Source organism: Mandrillus leucophaeus, unplaced genomic scaffold, assembly GCF_000951045.1.
Source record: "Mandrillus leucophaeus isolate KB7577 unplaced genomic scaffold, Mleu.le_1.0 Scaffold1324, whole genome shotgun sequence".
Classification (NCBI taxonomy): Eukaryota; Metazoa; Chordata; class Mammalia; order Primates; family Cercopithecidae; genus Mandrillus; species Mandrillus leucophaeus.
The window spans coordinates 252,545-272,044 of NW_012101282.1; the positions used below are offsets into that span (position 1 = coordinate 252,545).

Genomic DNA, 19,500 nt, shown 5'->3' on the forward strand with positions numbered 1-19,500 from the left:
CTTAACTTAGAGAGCGCTCTCGGCCTCTCCTCCCACTCCCCCTGCACCCGCCCAGGTGGGCCCCACGGCTCTCCACATCCACACCCACCTGGGCGTTGCTCTCCACCGAGGAGGCTCTCCCTGCTTTGCTGTGCTTTTTTCAACCTTCCTGCAGCTTCCCTGTTGTGGGAGGCTGAGACAGTGGAAACTGACCAGCTTCCCCAAACAGCCAGCTCCGAGAAGACATCTGCTCCGCGTCTGCTCCTGCTGAGCCGAGGTCCAGCCCAAAGGCTCAAATTAGAGCTTGTTAGCCAATTGCTGAAAAACTGCAGGGGGACTCATTTGTAAGCACACTAATGAGACATCCCAGGATGGAAAGCCTGGTATTATTTTTAGCATTTCAGAGCTGACACCCCAAACACCTCTATAACCACCCGCCAGTCTGAAGAGGGAACAAGCAGAGCTCAGGGTGTGGCGCCCTGCGCGGGCGGTAAGTGGAAGGAAGCGGCGCATGGGGAGGGTGCCTTGGGGACCAGCCGAGCGCAGCAAGGGGAGGATGCTCAGCTCTCACGCCTGCTCTGTCTTGGACATAATGAAAAACAGTTCTGACACAAGGAGTGTATCAGAACACCACAGCACCCTCTGGGAGTGTGTGGGAAAACAAAAAACAAAAACAAGGGAGACTCCTACCCTTTTACCTCGAATGGTCCCTCTTAATGCCAGGCCCTTGAGCGTCTTGCTCTGCCACTGCATGGGGCAGGTGCAATGTGCTCTGTGATCTGTGATCTCCTTGCTCCATTCCTGGCAGGGGCTCTGCTATTGTGGGCTTTCACAGTAGGACTCCAGCCTTGCTGCACTCAGGACTCACTGTCATCCAGTGGGCTGGAGCGACCCAGCAGGGGAGCATGCAGGGCCTTTCCCTCTCTCCATGCCCTGGTCTCAGGTACACTGCTGCTGCATGCCAGCTCTTTTCTGCTGCATCCTCTGCAGCCACTGGGCCACTTGTTTCTCCCAGGCAAATGCTGAAGAGATACTCTACTCTTCAGCAGATTGGCGGACACCTATATTTAGCCACATCGTGGAATATAGTGACGATGATACTTTGTACTCAGGATACACGTTTTATCAGAGGAGTGTGATGCACTCTGCAAACATCACCAGCACAGCACCCTTGGAGAGGAAAGACTGTGCCAAGTCTTTCCAATCCCCAGGCTTACAGCTAGAGAGATTGAAGCCAGGGAGGTGGGGTGTCACCAGAATCTCTTAATGAGTCAGGAGGCCTGAACGGAATGATGAGGTGCTCCTGGGAGTTTTTCACCACACCTGCCTCTTTCTGAGCCTGCAGAGCCTACAGTTCCCCCTAGAGCTGGTCCTCTCTCCCTCCCTGGCACAAAACTGTTCCTTCGCTCACACAGCTGTCCCTGTGCCTGGGCACACTTGTAACTTGGCTTTAAAACCCATCTGCCAGCTCAGTAGAAACACAGACATGCTGTCTGTGCTGGGGCTTGCATTGGCATCACTGTGGTACCTCAATGCTCAGGACAGATATTTCCACTCAAATCTATACCTTGCCTGAATGGAGCTATGAGGGTGTGACCCAGAAGAAGTGCTGTGAAACTCTGTGTAAAGAGGTTAGTTCAGACGCCATCTCTTTTATGACACAGGGTAACCAATCAGATGCTCCACTTCCCAGAAGTGGCTGGACATAGCCAGCTCTGGAGTAGAGAGACAAAGCTGTGGGATGAGGGGGTCCTGCATAGGGATCCTCAGGGATTCCTTGGGCACAAGCAGGATCTCTCTTCTCAGAAAAAACCAACAATACCATATGTTAGAAGCTCAAAACCAACTGTTTCCTTTTCATTCTGTTATCACTGATAATTACTAGCATGCCTTTGCAGCAGATGCAATGGATGTGGCAACATTTCTCACACCTTAGCAAGGCCGAAATGGCAAAAAGCAAAGCCAGCCAAAGGGGCTTTGGGTAGAGAGTGTTCTGTGTGGGGTTAGGACAGTGCTTTGGTTCTGGACACAGGCTTTATGTTCCCCAGACCCCAAAATAAACCGCAATACGTACCCCGTGCCACAACTGATGATTGACACGACTTCATAGTGAGGTAAGGTCTATGTCCTTCTCCCTCAAACCCAAGCAGATGTTTGCAAATTCCTGTACCACTAAACATGATGGGGTATGACTTCCAAGACTAGAGTATAAAAGGCAATACCACATCTATCTTGGCACCCTGCGTTGCTCCCATGGGGAAGCCAGCCTTCATGCCCTGCACTCAGCAGCTCTGTTGGACAATCCTGTGTGGAGAGAACAGAGACCTCCAGCCTCCAGTCAGTCCCAGCTTCCCAGGCAGTTGTGTGGTTGGGCCACGTTAGGAGCAGACTGTCTAACCCCATCACGACTTCAAATGATGGCAGGCCTAGCCAACTCATGACTGCAATCGTGGTAGGGACCTCCCAGGGAGAACTACCAGACCAAGTCCTTCCTGAATTCCTCATCGACAAAGGCAGAAATCATTTTTGTTTTTAAGCCACTATGTTTGGGGATGATGGTGTTATATAACTAAAACACCATGGGGCAATTCTTAGCAGAAGGGTGCGGTGAGATGATGTATGGGGGAGAATCAGTCTGGCCACTGTGTAGAGAATGGACTGCAATGGAGCAAGGATGGGGGCAGGATGACCAGCTATGAAAAACGGCCATCGCGGTAGTAGTTATGCCTACTTCATAGAAGCATTTAAAGTATTAGGTGAGATACCAGAGGTACAGTGCCTCATAATGCCTGCCTCAGAGTAGTAGCAATGATGGGCATGTCTCATTTTATTTTGCTTTGCTCTATTGCACTCTGCAGTTGTTGTGTTTTTTACACGCTGAAAGTTTGCGGTAACCCTGTGTCAAGCAAGTATATCAGGGCCATTTTTCCAACAACAGTACTCACTTCATGACTCTGTATCACATCTTGGTAATTCTTGCAGTATTTTACATTATTATTATTACATCTGTTATGATGATCTGTGAAATCAGTGATCTTTAATGTTACTGTTGTACTTGTTTTGGGGTGCCACCAACTGCACCCATATAAGACAGTAAACTCAATCAATAAATATATGTGTTCAGACTGCCCTGCCAATAGGCCGTTACCCCATCTCTCTCCCTTTCCTTGGGCCTCCCTATTCCCTGAGACACAATAATATTGAAATTAGAACAATTAATAACCCTACAATGGCCTCTAAGTGTTTAAGTGGAAGGAAGATTCGCATGTCTCCCTCTTGAATTCAAAAGCTAGAAAAGATTCTGCTTAGTAAGGAAGGCAGGCCAAAAACCGAGTTCAGCTGAAAGTGAGGTCTCTTGCTCCAAACAGTTAGCTAAGTTGTAAATGCAAAGAAAAAGTTCTTGAAAGAAATTAAACATGTTACTCCACTGAACACATGAATGATAAAACAGAGAAACAGCCTTATTGTTGATATGGAGAAAGTCTGAGTGGTCTGGGTGGAGGTTCAAACCAGCCACAACATTCCCTTTAGCCAAAGCCTAATCCAGAGGAAGGCCCTAACTCTGTTCAATTCTGTGGAGGCTGAGAGTGGTGAGGAAGTGGCAGAAGAAAAGTTTGAAGTTAGGAGAGGTTGATTCATGAGGTTTAAGACGCCATATCTATAACATAAGAGGGCAAGGTGAAACTGCAAATGCTTACATAGAAACTGCAAATGCTTATATGAAACTGCAAATGCTTATGCAGCAAGTTATGTAGATGCTCTAGCTAAGATCATTAATGGGGGTGGCTACTCTGAACAACAGATTTTCAATATATTCAAAACAGCCTTCTATTGGAAAAAGAAGCCATCTAGGACTTTCATAGCTAGAGAGGAAAAGTCAATGCCTAGCTTCAAAGCTTCAGGGGACAGGCTGACTCTCTTCTCAAGGGCGAATGTAGCTGATGATTTCAAGGTGAAACAAGTGCTCATTGACCATTCAAAAAATCCTTGGTCCCTTAAGAATTGTACTAAGTTTACTCTTCCTGTGTTTTGTAAATTGAACACAAAGCCTGGATGATAGCACATCTGTTTACAGCGTATTTTGTTTACTGAATATTTTAAGCTGAAAGTTAAGACATATTACTCAGAAAAAAACATTTCTTTCAAAATATTACTCATTACTTAGGTGCTCATTGACAGTCCACCTGTTCACACAAGAGCGTTGATAGAGATGGACAAGGAGATGAACATTGTTTATCTGACAGTTTACACACAGTCATTCTGCAGCCCATGGATAAAGGAGTCATTTTGACTTTCAAGTCTTATTATTTAAGAAGTACATTTTGTAAGGTTATAACTGCTTAGTGATTCCTCTGACAGATCTAGACAAAGCAAACTGAAAACCTTCTGGAAAAGATTCACCATTCTAGATGCCATTAAGAACATCTGTGATTCCTGGGAGGAAGTCAAAATATCAACACTAACCAGAGTTTGGAAGAAGTTGATTCCAGTCCTCCTGGATGACTTTGAGGGGTTCAAGACTTCAGTGGAGGAAGTCACTGGAAATAGCAAGAGAACTAGAATTAGAAGAGAAGCCTGTAAGTGAGACTGAATTGTTGCAATCTCATGATCAAACTTGAAGGGATGAGGAGTTGCTTCTTATGCATAACCAAAGACAGTGGTTTCCTAAGGTGCTGTGAACATTGTTGAAATGACAACAAAGTATTTATTCAAATAACTTAGTTGACAAAAGGGTAAAATGCTATCAAACAGCATTGTATACTACAGAGAACTCTTCATGAAAGAAAGAGTCAACTGATGCCACAAACTTCACTGTTTTTTTATTTTAAGAAATTGCCACAGTTACCCCAACCTTCAGCCACCACGGCCCAGATCAGTCAGCAGCCATAACGTTGAGAAGTATCCTCTACCAGCAAAAAGATGACTACTTGCTGAAGGTTCAGATGATTGTTAGCACTTTTTTTAGCAACAAAGTATTTTAATTAAGGTACACACACTGTTTTTATAGACATAATGCTATTGCACAGACTAGATTATACTTTAAACATAACTTTTATATGCACCGGTAAGCCCAAAATATGTGCAACTCACTTTATTGTGATTTTGCTTTATTGCAGTGGTCTGGCACAGGACTCACACTATGTGTGAGGTATGCCTGTGTTAACTATCATCAGGGTAGTCCAAGGTGCTATGAGAAGGTCGGGGTAGTGGGACACAGACAAAGGAGAGTCCTTTTTTATTTTTTTTTTAGACGGAGTCTCGCTCTGTTGCCCAGGCTGGAGTGCAGTGGTGCAATCTGAGCTCACTGCAGTCTCTGCCTCCTGGGTTCACACCATTCTCCTGCCTCAGCCTCCCAAGTAGCTGGGACTACAGGCGCCTGCCACCACGCCCAGCTAATTTTTTGTATTTTTAGTAGAGACGGGGTTTCACTGTGTTAGTCAGGATGGTCTTGACCTCCTGACCTCGTGAATCGCCTGCCTCGGCCTCCCAAAATGCTGGGATTACAGGCGTGAGCCACCACGCCTGGCTGAGTGATTTTTAAAAGTGGATACTTATGCCCCTCTTCTCTTTATATCCTCCCTGCTTTGAATGCTGTATCATTTAGAATTAAGTTCAGCCAAAGGGGCTGGGTGCAGTGGCTCATGCCTGTAATCCCAGTACTTTGGGAGGCTGAGGTGAGCAGATTGCTTGAGCCCAGGAGTTTGAGACCAGCCTGGGCAGCATGGTGAAACCCCATCTCTACAATAAATGCAAAACAATTAGCCAGGTGTGGTGGTGCGTGCCTGTGGTCCCAGCTACCTGGGAGGCTGAGGTGGGAGAATCACCTGAGCCCAGGAGGGCGAGGCTGCAGTGAGTCGTGACTATACTCACTGCATTCCAGCCTGGGTGATAGAGGCTCTGTCTCAACAACAACAACAACAACAAAAGTTCAGCTAAAGCAATAGGAAACCCAAAAGAGCAGTAGCTTAAGTAAAGGGAAAATTTAGGTCTCTCCACTGTAAAAAGTCTGGAAGTAAGCAATTCAGGGATGATTTGGTGACTGTAGTGACAGGGACTCAGGTGCCTTGTGACTTTTGCCTTACCACATGCAGCTCCCGTTCCCAAGGTCACCTCATGGTCTACAGTGGCCACTGGAGTGCCAACCATTACATCTGAATTCCAGCTACCTGAATGAAAAGAGGGACAAAGAAGAGTATGTCCCTTGCATTTAAGGACATGTACCAGAAGTTGCATACATCAGTTCCACTTGCATCTCACTGGTCAGAACTAGGTCACATGGTTACACCAATCAGCAAAGGAGGCTAGAAAATGTATAGTCAGTCTTTAGCCTGTGAAGCCAAGTGCACAGTTAAAAACTGGGGGCTCTATTACTAAGAAGAGGAAAGAGAATACTGGAGAAACAGCAAGCAGTCTACCACGTGTGGACATCAGCAGATGTGCAATCCCCAGTATCTAGCATACTCAAAGACGGAAAAGGCCATGTTTCCAACAGAAATCTGGGTAGAGGTTTGTATCACCCCTCAGATTCTCTGGGTCTCACATCCCTAAGGTCTTTGGCCCCTCGTTCTATTCCAGCTGCTGCTGTGCTGAGCAGCACTGCATGGGCTGTGACCAACTTCTCAGGAGCTTGGAACTACCTCCCATCCTAAGCATGCATGAGCAACTGCTTAGTGCCTCACCTCCAGCCTGGGGCTTTTCTGTTGAGCTCTGTCGTGAGACATCCATGGACCGCATAGCGTCTACATGTGTCCAACCAGAAGCAAGGGGTGTCACATCAGCCGTGCCAACCTTTGACCCATAGATGAATGCAGCAAATGGCTAAACTGCCTCCCTGTCTTCCCACAGAAGGCCTGTCTTGAGATGTAGCCATTCGCATGGCCTGTCGGAAGATGGTCCTGCAAGATGGCATCATCTATTGAGCTGAACAACCAGTAGTGGAGAGCTCGGTTACAGTGCCTTATAAGCTCTCCCTTTTTTCCTGCCTTGTTCCCCTCTTCCCTCACTCTTCTGTCCTTAGGAAGGCCCTCCCCAGTCTAGAAAGAGCCCACGTACTTTGCCTCAGGGTCTGCTTTCTAGGGAAGTCAGGCTAAGGCAGGTAGATCTCTTCCCTCCGTCCAGGCTCCCTTCCTCTCTCCTCCCCATTTCCCGTTGTGCTTCTGGTTGAAGAATGCACAGTTTTGGTTAACAGAACTGAAATGTGTCTTCAGGCAGGTTCAAATGAAGCCCTTCCTGGTCTAATGCTTTCTAGTCTTTTTATCCCAGACAAAATCAGCCTCTCAGATTTAACAAGGTTTCTGGTTATCCCAAGTGAAAAACAAAAACAAAAAACTTTCAAAATTTTTAAATAGCCATTTTTTTTTCTTTCTTTCTTTCTTTTTTTCTGAGACGAATTTTTTTTTTTTTTTTTTTTTTTTTTTTTTTTTTTTTTTGGTTGCCCAGACTGGAGTGCAATGATGCGATCTGGGCTCACTGCAACCTCTACCTCCCGGGCTCAAGCGAATCTCCTGCCTCAGCCTCCAACTAGCTGGGATTACAGGCACCTGCCACCACACCTAGCTAATTTTTGTATTTTTAATAGAGGTGAGGTTTCACCACATTGGCCAGGGCTGATCTCAAACTCTTGACCTCAGGTGATCCATGCGCCTTGGCCTCCCATAGTGCTGGGATTACAGGTGTGAGCCACTGTGCCTGGTCTAAAATGGCCTTTTCTAATCAGCTTTTTTTATGCAGAAATTTATTTGCAGGGCTCCTTTTTGATAGACTAAACTGAATACATAAAGAAATTTAGGGGTAAAATCCAGTTTCCCCAGAAACTTCATTCCAACCGCGCTGCCATGCCCCCATATCCATGCATTTTTTGGGTCTGTCTTCTGCTGGTCCACATTTGGACGCCATGGTTGTGTCTATAACACCCTTGTTATTACTACAGGGGATATAGTAATGCTTAGCACTTTTCATTGTGAACTAATTCTCAACGCAAATCTAGTTCACAGGAAAGTAGGCAATGCTCTTATTTCTTGAAAGAGAAAAGTCCATAAAAAAGATGTGGAAGTATTAAGTGCTAGTTCCTTCCTTACATTCTCATTCAGCAACCTACTAGTGATTTTAAAGCATTTGGGGGACATTTGGTTAAAAGAAAACGAGTTTCATAACCAAGTGGTGTCACTTTACGGAGATTATACTAATTGAGATCATTTATTTCTGAAAGAGTAGCCCAACTTAATGGGACTTAAAGCACCAAATATCTATAATCTCTCTGATTCCCAGAGAGAAGACCCCCCCAGGTTTGGAGCAGCAATACTGTTCCTTAAAGTAATATAGGTTGAGCATCCCTAATCCAAAAATCTGAAATCCGAAATTATCCAGAATCTAAAACTTTTTGATTGCCAACATGCCACAACAAGTGGAAAATTCTGCACCTGGCCTTAGGTGACAGATGGCAGCCAAAATACAGTCCAAGCTTTGTTTCAGGCACAAACTCATTTGAAATATTGTATAAAACTCCCTTCAGGCCATGTGCATAAGATGTATATGAAACATAAATGAAGTTCGTGTTTGTTCAGACTTGGGTCCTACCTTCAAGATACCTCATTCTGTATATGCAAATATTCCAAAATCAAAAAAAAAAAAAAAAAAAAAATCCCAAATCTGATAAGAGAGGCACACCCTGTGGAGCAAATCCAGATCTGTTCTGAGTTGGAAGCTCAGAAACCAATTCAGTGATGACTGCACTTCCGGTGTTTGCAGTTTCCCATAATTAGCTGGATGTCATAACAATCCCTTTTCCCTTTTTTAGAAGGGCACCATGACACCTTACAAAATACTTTAAAGGATTTAATGTTATTTTCAGAATCTTTGGATAAGTTCTTTAAGCCCATTGACAAAATTAAAACAATCCTGGGGGTTGTGAAATCTGGATTGGAGATCATAGAATTTTGTTTTTTAAAAGTATCATCTTTCCCTGAATCTTTCATTACCTACCTGATTTATTCAACTCTAATTCTGCAATAAAATGGAATTCTTTTTCTCTCAAATTTGTTTCCTTAAATCAGAACACCCAATCTAATTCCTATCTGTAGTTCCGCAGCTTGTGGAATCAGTTCATGTCATTCTTTTTAAATTGGCCAACAACATCAATTTAACAAGCCACTTCCCATAGCAAAGATATCCTTAGTTACGTTTTTGGATTTAAGCTGCACTAAAATCTAAGGAAATATTGAAACCTTTGAAGAAAGCACTAACTTGACTTCCTTCTTCCAGATCTAGGGGTCCCTGGTTACTCCTGAATTATTCCCATCATCCAAAGCTGCTGTCTTCTGTTTATATATCATTTGAGGGAAACACAATTATTCTAAGAAGTTATGAACCACCCCTAAGTTACGACTTTTCTAAACATTCCAAGTATTATGATGACTTTCAGACTGGAGATTTATGCTATCTATCCAGTCAAACTCGATCAGCCATGGTGCATTCAGAACATGTGTCGTCAACAAAAACTGACATCACAGAAATGGCTAAAGGTGTACCTCACCGGCCTGGCGTCAGGTTCATCAGAGGCATTGCACATTGAGAAACAGCAGGGTAAAGTGACATCACCAAGGTGAATAGGTGAAATTGAGCTCCAACTTCAAAAGTTATTCTTAGGGAAGAAAATCATCTCTTCTCTCTTCCTCCTTCAGCTCCTGTTAGCCAGTGCTTTCCTGAACCTGAGGAATGCCTTTGCTCTTTCCAACTCGCACATTCAAAACAGAGTCTTACAACTCAGCCACATTTTCTGCTGAGCCAGCCACTGGGAACCAAGTGCCACCAAGGTCTGTGGCAACCAAAGGTGTGCGTGTGTGTGTGTGTGTGTGAGTGCGTGTGTGAGAGAGCATGTGAGTACATATTTGTTTGTTGTGATTGTGTGTAGTATGAGTGGGTGTATGTCTGTGTCTGAGTGTTTGCATGTGTGTGAGAGTGTCTATGTGTGTGTTTATGTGTGCATTTGTGTGTGTTGTGAGTGTATGGTTGTGTTTGTGTCTGTGTGGTGTGAGTGTGTGCATGTGTATCTCTGCATGTGTGTTTGTGTGGGGTTAGTGTATATGCGTTCATGTGTGTGGGGGCGGTATGTGTGTGTGTATTGCTTTTCTTCTAGCCTCCTCCTCCACACCATCAGCCCACACAATCCACACCTCCTAAAACAGAACCCACATCCCATCCTACTACAAGGAACTGGAGGAAAAAAAAAAAAAAAAAAACAAGCAACAAACCCTCCTGTCACAGTCAGAGCCCAAGGAGAAGAACTGGGTGTAGATTTCAATCAACCCTCCCAGGTCTGCAGGTGTGAGAGAAGGTCACCTTTCTTGAATAGCATGACAGTTTTCAGTGAGCGTGACTCATCTATGTTATTCCAGTTCTCCTTCATTAGGGGGAGAAAATGCTTTTCTATCTTTAATGAATGCCAGTGATTCAGGAGTTCGAGAGAGGTGGGCCCTAATTAGTCAAGCAGGGTTTCCATTACACAGAAAGCTTGAAAGGAAGGATTTTGGCTATTCCTGTGCCGGCAGCCAGAAGCCCAAGCCGGACCAGAATAGGGAGGTGTCGTTTTGTTGTTAGTCACCAAGAGAACCAGAGAAAGAGTTGTGAAACCAGGCTAAGGCCCTGGCACTGGCTTCCTTGTCTGTAAAATGTGAGTGCTGGACTGGAGTTCTGGATCTCTGCCAGTTCACAGATGATATGACTCTCTAGAGTATTTGGTCAATATTAGGCAGTCCCCACTGGAAAGCTGGGTTAATGGACAACTTGTAGGCTTAGTCCTGAGAAAGCCTCACGACGTCACTAAGGAATATAGTAGAGAATCCAAAGAGGAGAGGGAGAACTTTACCTACTTTGGTGGAATAAACAGAGCTTTTTAATGAGAGAAGAGCAAGCCCTAGCCCAAATTGTGTAGCAACCACGGTTCACATCCAGCTCCTGCATAATCCTTTTTCCTTATCAATCTCAGTAAAGGATTTAAAATCAGTGACTTTCTGTTTTGATGGGTTCGAAGGTCACTGTTTTTCTGTCAAAGGGGTATGTGCATTCAAATCTTATTTTCAGTGGTGGGGTGGAAGGTCCCTCTCTGTGGCAGGGGTTGCAGGCATGAGCAGTGGCTGGGGGAATGGGTGTGCACAGCTGCAGCCTCAAGGTCTCAAGCCTGATGCCCTTACTTCTGGTGCAGGGACTTTGTAGGTTGGGAGGTCCATTCTCTCTCTCTCTCTCTCTCTCTCTCTCTCTCTCTCTCTCTCTCGCTGTCTCGCTCTCTCGCTCTCGCTCTTGCTCACACTCTCTCCCTCTCTGCTGATGGCTTATGCTTTCCCTCAAGAAGCGCTCAGAACTTTCTGTGGCCGCTCCTTGCTGAGTATAGCTGGCAATCCAGATGCCCCAAGTCCCCCAGCAGGAGTCCTTCCCAGAGGAGTCCTTCCTCCATGGGAAAACGCACCAGGAAGCCCTGCTTGGCAGAGAGCTGCCCTCTTTTGCCCTGAGCACCCTGGAGCGAGGCTGGAGTAGCTGAGGGCATGATGAGCAATGCGGGGCTCTCCTCTCTGTTTGTTTGCATTCCATTTGATGAGGCAGCTGGCGAAGCTTCTCCCCTGTCTCAGCTGAGGGGTAAGCAGACTGCGGCTGCTGCCTCTGATGCGCTCACCGGAGCATCACCTGCCTCCAGCCAGGAATTCCACCTGTCCCAGTGACACCAAAGATGTGAAGGAAGGATGTCCTCATCCACCTCAAACAACTCCCAAATGAATTTCCTTCTTTTGAGGGGACTGCCGACAGGAAAAAACATGGCATCACCAGGCACTGAGCACTTTAAGCAGACAGAGCCTCTTGTAAAATAGGAAGCGGAGAGCCTTTAAGTCGCACATGTTATGAGCTGCCATGTCTTGAATTTGGGCAACCAGTCCAGGCAGGCAAACCCAGCTGGAGAGGAACAAGACAGGGTGCCCAACAGGGGGCGCTGTATTGCACTTGCCCTCGGAGACAAAGGCTGCCAATGGGCGGGTGGGTCCTAGCCTCAGCAAGGACGCCAGGAGTGTGACTCAGGTGCTGTTGTTGATTAGAGGAGTGGCTAAGGCAGGAGAAATCCTGAATCATGCTGTGGCCACGTGGCACCAGAATCACACACTTGGTGAGATTGTGCTCATGCCCTGAGCCATTTCCTGATCGAAAACAAATATTTGAGTTTAAAGAGTTGAGTAAAGCTGCAGAACGTTTTGTAGATTTATCACATTTTCTCTGCTGCAACTATAGGCCTTGGAGAGCCTCACTTGTGGCAGTCCACACAAGAACCTTGTTTCTGTAAGTGGTTTACACTGAGAGCCAGTGACTTCATACATAAAGAATGTCCTCTCTGGCTGGCTCGCCCAGTCTCCACTTCTTCTGTTTTGTTTGTGTAATTGGTGCCAAGACAGAATTTTCAAAAGCATTCACCCAAAACTGAAGGGCCATGGGATATATGGCTTGGGAACAGCCTCCTTCTCCAGCCCCGCAGGCCATTCTGGGGCTAGCCTGGCATTCCCCAGCTCAGACAAGGAACCCAGCAAGTGCATGGCTATTGGAAGGCAGGTGCTTGTCCTGTTTCTGTTGCAGGCATGATATGTGATCTGGGTGATTTACTTGCCCTCTCTAGCTATTAGTTTCCTAACCTGTAAAAAGTATGTCCAAGATCCTGTCCAATTAAACTTTTAAACCTGTCTGGAGTAGGCTCAAGGCATTTTGGGGCTTGTGGAAGCAGCTCAAAGTTGGATCTGTGGTTTGAGTCTCCTTGGGGTGTCCTCTACCTAAGCCAGAACGTGGGCTCTGGAGCAAATGGAGCCAGTCCTCAGAATCACCTTGATATTTCATGGGCCTTTCATGTGGGTTTTTAAGTTACATTCTCCGGGCTGTTAGAAAAACAACAGCAACCACCACAGACCATCCGGAACTAGAAGAGTCTAAGGGAATAAAGAAAGAGGGAATCTAAGAGGACGTGGGTAAAGGGGGATTCCTCAGAGCAACTGCTTCCCAGCAGTCATTTTATCATGAGACTTCCATTTTTCCAATACTCGTATCTCCAAAGCACATACTCTGTCTCTCTTCAGAGATCACATTGCCTCTGCCTTTTGGCATTATCTGCCATGTCTCAAATTTAATCAGTCTTTTTTCCCCTTTGTCTTGGCAATAGAACTACTTGTCTTGCCTGTGATCCTTGCAGTTCAAAGAGAAAATTGAGTCAGCAGAACAGGACTGACTCAGCATTCGCAGGTTGGCCACAGTGCGGCCAATTCTCAGGTCCATATTTTGGCCTAATTCCCATTGAAATCCAATGCCCAGTAAGAAGTACAAGCTTTATATCTATAATTATGAACAAAGGCTTTTAAGTGGCTGCAGGGCAAAAAATAGGGATCTGCATCTCTCTATCAGCAATTACCCTAGACTTGTTATTATAATAGCCCGACTGCCCGTGCAGTTGCTCATGTGGGCACAGGGGCCAGGCCATTCCTATGCATGCCCTCAACTCGGCCCTCCCGACTTATGGCTGATGGGATCAGGCCTACCACTCATCATGAGTTAGGGAGGAGAAATGAGAAATGGAGAGCTGGAAAGATTTTATGTGTTCTTCTTCCCCTACTACTCACCGCTACTTCATGTTTTTATTACTTAGCAGTAAGTTATCCTGAACAAGTACTTTACTGTTACGGAAATAGAAGGAAAACTAGAGGTATTAAGAATGCTGAGTCATCATGGGAGCTTGGATGGAATGACCAGGGGTGAAGTTACAGAAGGTGAAATGTACATCTCTGGGTATTAATAGTACAATATTCTGGAGATTGAATTGCCCCAAGTTACAGCTTGTTACTCTAGAAATAAGGGCCAAAGGGACCTGTGGTAGAAATGGTAAGCTATCTAGTGATTTGCACGGGTTATCGACCCTGGATCTGCATGAGAAATACTCCACAAACAAAAATTAGTCACAGCTAGACCGCACCCACTGAACCAGGGTTTCTGGGGGCAGGTCTCAGGCATCAATATCTTTAAAGGCTCTCAAGATGATTTCAATGCACAGCCAGGAATAAGAACACCAAAACATAGGAAGTACTTTTTTCTCCACTAAGGAAGGAAATTAAGAGATGTCCTAACAGCTGGAAAGAGACTGCTACAGCATTAAATAAATAAAATTTTATATTTTTTTTCTTTTGAGGCGGAGTCTCGCTCTGTCGCCCAGGCTGGAGTGCAGTGGTGCAATCTCGGCTCACTACGACCTCCACCTCCCAGGTTCAAGCAATTCTCCAGCCTCCCGAGTAGCTGGGACTACAGGCACCCGCCACCATGTTCAGATAATTTTTTGTATTTTTAGTAGAGGCGTGTTTTCACCGTGTTAGCCAGGATGGTCTCCGTCTCCTGACCTCGTGATCCATCTGCGTCGGCCTCCTGAAGTGCTGGAGTTACATGCATGAGCCACCGTGCCTGGCCAAAATTCTATTTTTATAAAATATTGATGCTAATAGCAAGTAACGCTCATTATGTGTCAAGTTGTGCACTACATGCTGAACTTGCGTAAATTCATTTAATTCTGATAATCCTTCTAAGGATTTATTGTTATTGGCCCCATTTTACAGAGAAGGGCACCAAGTCTTACATGTAGTGACTTGTCCAAGGTGAACAAATTGAGACGTAGCAGGTGAAAGGCGCATATGTGTAAGGAGTATGGAAAATACCAAGATAAGTAAAACATAGGCTGACTCTCAAGTTGCTGGCTTTGAGTGTCAGAGCAAATGACTAAAAGTCCAAAGCAACACGACAACTGTCATAGAGCTACAAAGTGTGACGGAACCACAGGAGAGGCGGGATTAGTCAGGGTTTGGTAGTGGAGTTTGAGCCTTAAAGAATGAGCTCCAGATTCTGCTAGGCAGGCATGGTCATCCACTGGTGGCAGCAGGAGGAGGAGATTCCCAGGAAAAAGCACAAGGCACAGAAATCCAAGAAAGCAGCTGAAAACTGGTAAATAGCCTGGTCAGATTCAGGTTAAAAACAGAAAGTAATATAAGGCTAGGAAGGGCAGTTGTCCTAAATTGTGGGATTTTAAATGTGATCTAGGAGGGAACAGGGCATCCTGCAGGTATCTGCACAGGACGTGTGATGGAGCAGTGTTTCCAGAGGAGCTACCAACCTGGGAGCCTCCGGGACGTCCTCTAAAGGGGAGTGAAGCAGAGTTGGACCACTGGACTCCCAGTGGACCACAGAAGAAGGAAAGAAGGCAGAACACATGTGGGAAGATATTAAGCCTACAGCCCTCATGTTTGATCTGCCATCTTGGAGTTACTCTACACCCTCCCACAAAGCCTACCTTATTGTCAGGAACCACACCCCTGGCCCTGTCGGATCACTGGATTACCCCATGTGTCATTTTTCTGTGTTAGCTGAGGTTGCTGTTAATTGTTTTTTAATGTGAAAGAGGGTGTGCAGCTATGTTCTCTGTGTACTTTGGATTCCTGTTGCGTACATGTTTATTTAGATATTGTCCTTTTTCTCAGTCTGTGATGACACATGATATTTGATTTTTTCATCAAGGGGGGAAGTGAAGAAAATGAAAATATGGGATTCTGAGCTACGTGAGACTTCCTTATATTTCCATAAGCAGAGCATTTCAAATTTTCCACAGGAGAACCTCTTGGGATTCTGGGGGTGTGGCCTATTGCAGCCCCCTAAAAGGGTACATTTCTTTGCAATTTTGTGTTTTATCTTTAAATGCCATGTAAATTCTCTGATCCCATAATATATCCAACCCTTCCTGTTATGCCGTACCAGGTTTATCCTGTGACTTGGTGACCGCTGGCTCACCCCCATGGACCTGTCTCTGATGAGAGGCCGTCCTGATTGTTTCTGTCCAGGGCTGGGTTATTGATTTGGACATGAGTCACTTGAAAGACAGCTCTAAGCTGTCTATGTCTCTGTGATCAAAGAAACACGCATTTGACTAAGAAACCGTATATCTTATTTTTATTGTATAGCTTAGTAGTTGCAAGATATTAACATATATATCACATTGACCGCTGGGTAGAAAAATGCTCTCCAATTAAAGATCTCTTTGTTTACAACAAAGTCCATGGAGACAGATTGCTAATAAAGTCCAGTTGCTTTCTCCATTGTACAAAACCTATATGGGGGAGATTAAGGAGGGAAGAGGAGTTTTAGAGAGAAGAGAAGGGGTTTGGTCATTTGCCAATATAGGTTGGCAGCAGGAAACTATCCTTGACTGATTATCTTTGGGTAAAATAGGTACCTTCTTTACAGCTCTATCCTCACACACGGTAACACCTCTTGCTCCAAAGGCTTGTGACCTCCCAGATACACCTTTAGTTGCTTCCTCTCAAGCCATCAGCTTTTGTCCTCTAATACAAACTTGTCAGTTCAGCTTTTCTGTAATTTTCCTCCTTTATCCCATTTTTTTTTTTTTTGAGGTAAGGTTTAACTCTGTTGCCCAAGTTGGAGTGCCATGGTATGACCACGGCTCACTGCAGCCCTGAACTCCTGGGCTCAAATGGTCCTCCTGCCACAGCCTTCCATGTAGCTGGGACCACAGGTGTGCGCCATCACACCCGGCTAATTTTTTAATTATTTGTAGAGACAGGGTCTTGCTATGTTCCCCAGGCTGGTCTTGAACTCCTGGGCTCAAATGATCCTCCTGCCTCAGCCTCCCAAAGTGCTGGGATTACAGGCATGAGCCACCTCACTTGGCCTTTTATCCTATCTTGATGAAGGGGTTAAGAGAGTCCATCTTTCCACTCCATTTGTCTCTTCTTGGTCTTCTCCAGAGATGTTGCCTCTTTAATAGGGTATTAATGCCAGGGTTCTCCTAGATCCTGCCTCTCTTCTTCACTTGGACTGAATGAGGGCCTTCTCACCAGTCCTTGTCCCTGGCCTGCCTCTATAGGGCACAGTCATGTTTGATGGGTGCCCTACCCTGAAGGATGCTGTGGCTGCTCACCACTGAGCCCTTCTGCTGGGAGGGGGCCTCCCCAGGCTCCTCCTGCCCTGAGCCTGCTCTGGGGCTCCTACTGTGACCTCAGTTCAGCTCTTCCAAAGACCAATGACCACAGTTGATAATGGCTTAGGGTTTATTCCAAATGTTTCATTACTAGCCCATCTATTTTATTTTCTGGTCAAGCTAAGTTACAGTGGTTAGTATATATTAGTGACTCATTAAATATTTCTTGATTTTGATATGCCTCCATCAGAGACCTGGAGACACAGAAACACTCATACATGAGCCAAGAGGAAAAAAATTGTGTGGCAGCTGCCCAGCTCTGCTCTGCAACCTTGCGCTTCCTGTTTACTGACTAAGAAGACCTGATGAACCTGTATCTACTACTGCCCAGGGCACATTAGAGTCACCACAACCCCTGGTAGATGACTATTTTGATATGGAGGGGAAAGAATTGCTCCCCTCAGTCCCTGGGGATAAATTTAGGACCATCACTGGCCAGTGTTATGTCCTTGTTTGAGGAGTTGGAACTGGGAACCCAAAGGGAAAGTTCACCTGACTTGGAAATGTGCATACAAGTAGTCTCTCAACACTATGACGTTTACAGTGAAGGAAGCATCACTGAAGAGAGTCGTGGTTCATTGGGATGGCCTGGCCATAACACACTGTCCTGAATGGAACACTTTCATGGGGCTGCTTTGGGGATAGTTGGAGCAAAGTCGAATCTGTTCCATGAAGTCAGGGTTGGAGATGTGTAAATGATTGCAGACTGGGTCTGGAAGCAGGAGGGAAAACACTGGTCTCCAATGAGAGGGCCTCAGGGAATGGGGAGAAGATAAGGAGAAGTCAACTCTCCCTGAAGGAGAACAGCTACCCAAAGGTCCAAGTGTTAGGTGGGCTGAGGTCTAACTGGGTACCTGGTCAAGCTTTTCAAATCCTTGTGGGAGGGATGGAAGCCACTCCAGAGGCAGGATCTCAGCTGTATCCTGAGACTGCTAGGTCAGGTAACAGCAGGGAGGTTGCAGAGCGCCCTTACAGAGCAGCTTCATTGTGGAGAGAGCAACCATAGAGCAGATCCTGGCCAGTGGTGCATTTTCTGGACTCCGTTCCCCCAGCTCCCTGAGTTTCTGCTCATGACAGTTGAAAATAATTACCAAAGATACAATGGGGAGGAAGCTGCATTCTTTCTTTTCTAACTACCCACTGTCAGCTTTTCTAGAAAGCAACTTTCACGCTTTCTACCCAACAGTGAAAAATTGTGAATGAAATGATCATTTCTTTGCAAAAACAGACATAATTTCATAAGGAGTGCATCCAAAGCAATGAAGCTTTGTTTCTGGGTTCTATGCCTTTGCTGCATGGACCAGTTACATGAATCACATAGGGAGAGCCATTTAGAACAGACCCTGCTGTTGAGCACACTTCATGAAAAGGAGCTTGGAGTCACATTGCACAAAGGTTTTCTTAGGAAGCTGGGCCTTCAGTGATGCTTGTCCAAACGACTCACTGTTCTCTACATGTGAATGGGATTTGTTGTTGTCATGGTTACAGTTAACAGAAATTCAATTCAACATAATGACATATATATACATCAATGGTGACATCAGATTTGACCCCTTTATGTCTGAAAAGAAACACTAGTGCCTCTCTTTGGAGGTTCTGTTGGGGCTTTATGAAGCCCTGTGCAGCTTTGGGCTTCCATACATTCATTTAATTTATAGTTATTGAAATCTACTACGTGGCAGGCACTATGCTGGCACTAGAGATACTGGAATAAATGATCCAGTCTCTGCCCCTAAGGAGCTCAGAATCTGGGAGGAAGAATAAGACCAATGAGTCTATCACATGGGGCAAGGGTATTGTGAACAGGAAGGTACTACAAAGGCAATCCTGAAAGGATGCATTCTTCAGATAAGCAGTGCTAGCTTGTTTGAATTATGGCAAATGGAGCACCTTAGTGTTCTATTGGCCTTGTAACAAATTACATTAGTGGCTTAAATGAACACAAATTTATTATCTTACAACTCTATGGTTAGAATTCTGACATGGGTGTCAATGGGTTATAATCAAGGTATTAGCAGAGCTGTGTTCCTTTTTGGGGGGCTCCGAGGGGAATCCATTTGCTTGTCTTTTCCAGCTTCTGGAGGTTGCCCCCACCCCTTGGCTCATGGCCCCTTCCTCCATCTTCAAAGCCAGCCATGGTGCGTCTCTGTGACCATTCTTCCACAGTTACGGCTCACTCTGACGACAGCTGGGAAAGGCCTTCTCCTTTTTGAGAACCATGTGATTAGATTGAGTCCTCCCGGGTAATCCAGGCTCATCTCACTATCTCAGGCCCTGAAACTTAACCACATTTGCAAGGTAAAGTAATATATTTACCAATGCTAGGTATTAGACGTGGATATCTTTAGGAACTATTATTCCTGTCACACTGAGGAAAGATTTGTCACTGTAGAGATCTATTTTCTATACTTTTTTTCCTTTTTTGTTTTTTCATTCATTACCCAACAGAGATGCTGTTTGCTATCAAAACACCA

At 45.3% G+C, this 19,500-nt stretch overlaps 1 long non-coding RNA gene across 1 annotated transcript; it reads left to right on the plus strand.

Annotated features, from left to right (window-relative positions):
* The first annotated feature begins 9,638 nt into the window (after positions 1–9,638).
* LOC105534264 lies at positions 9,639–17,643 on the plus strand. The gene is made up of 2 exons (XR_001005242.1): positions 9,639–9,791; positions 17,217–17,643. It is a non-coding gene; the product is annotated as an uncharacterized LOC105534264 (long non-coding RNA).
* The last annotated feature ends 1,857 nt before the right edge of the window (positions 17,644–19,500 follow it).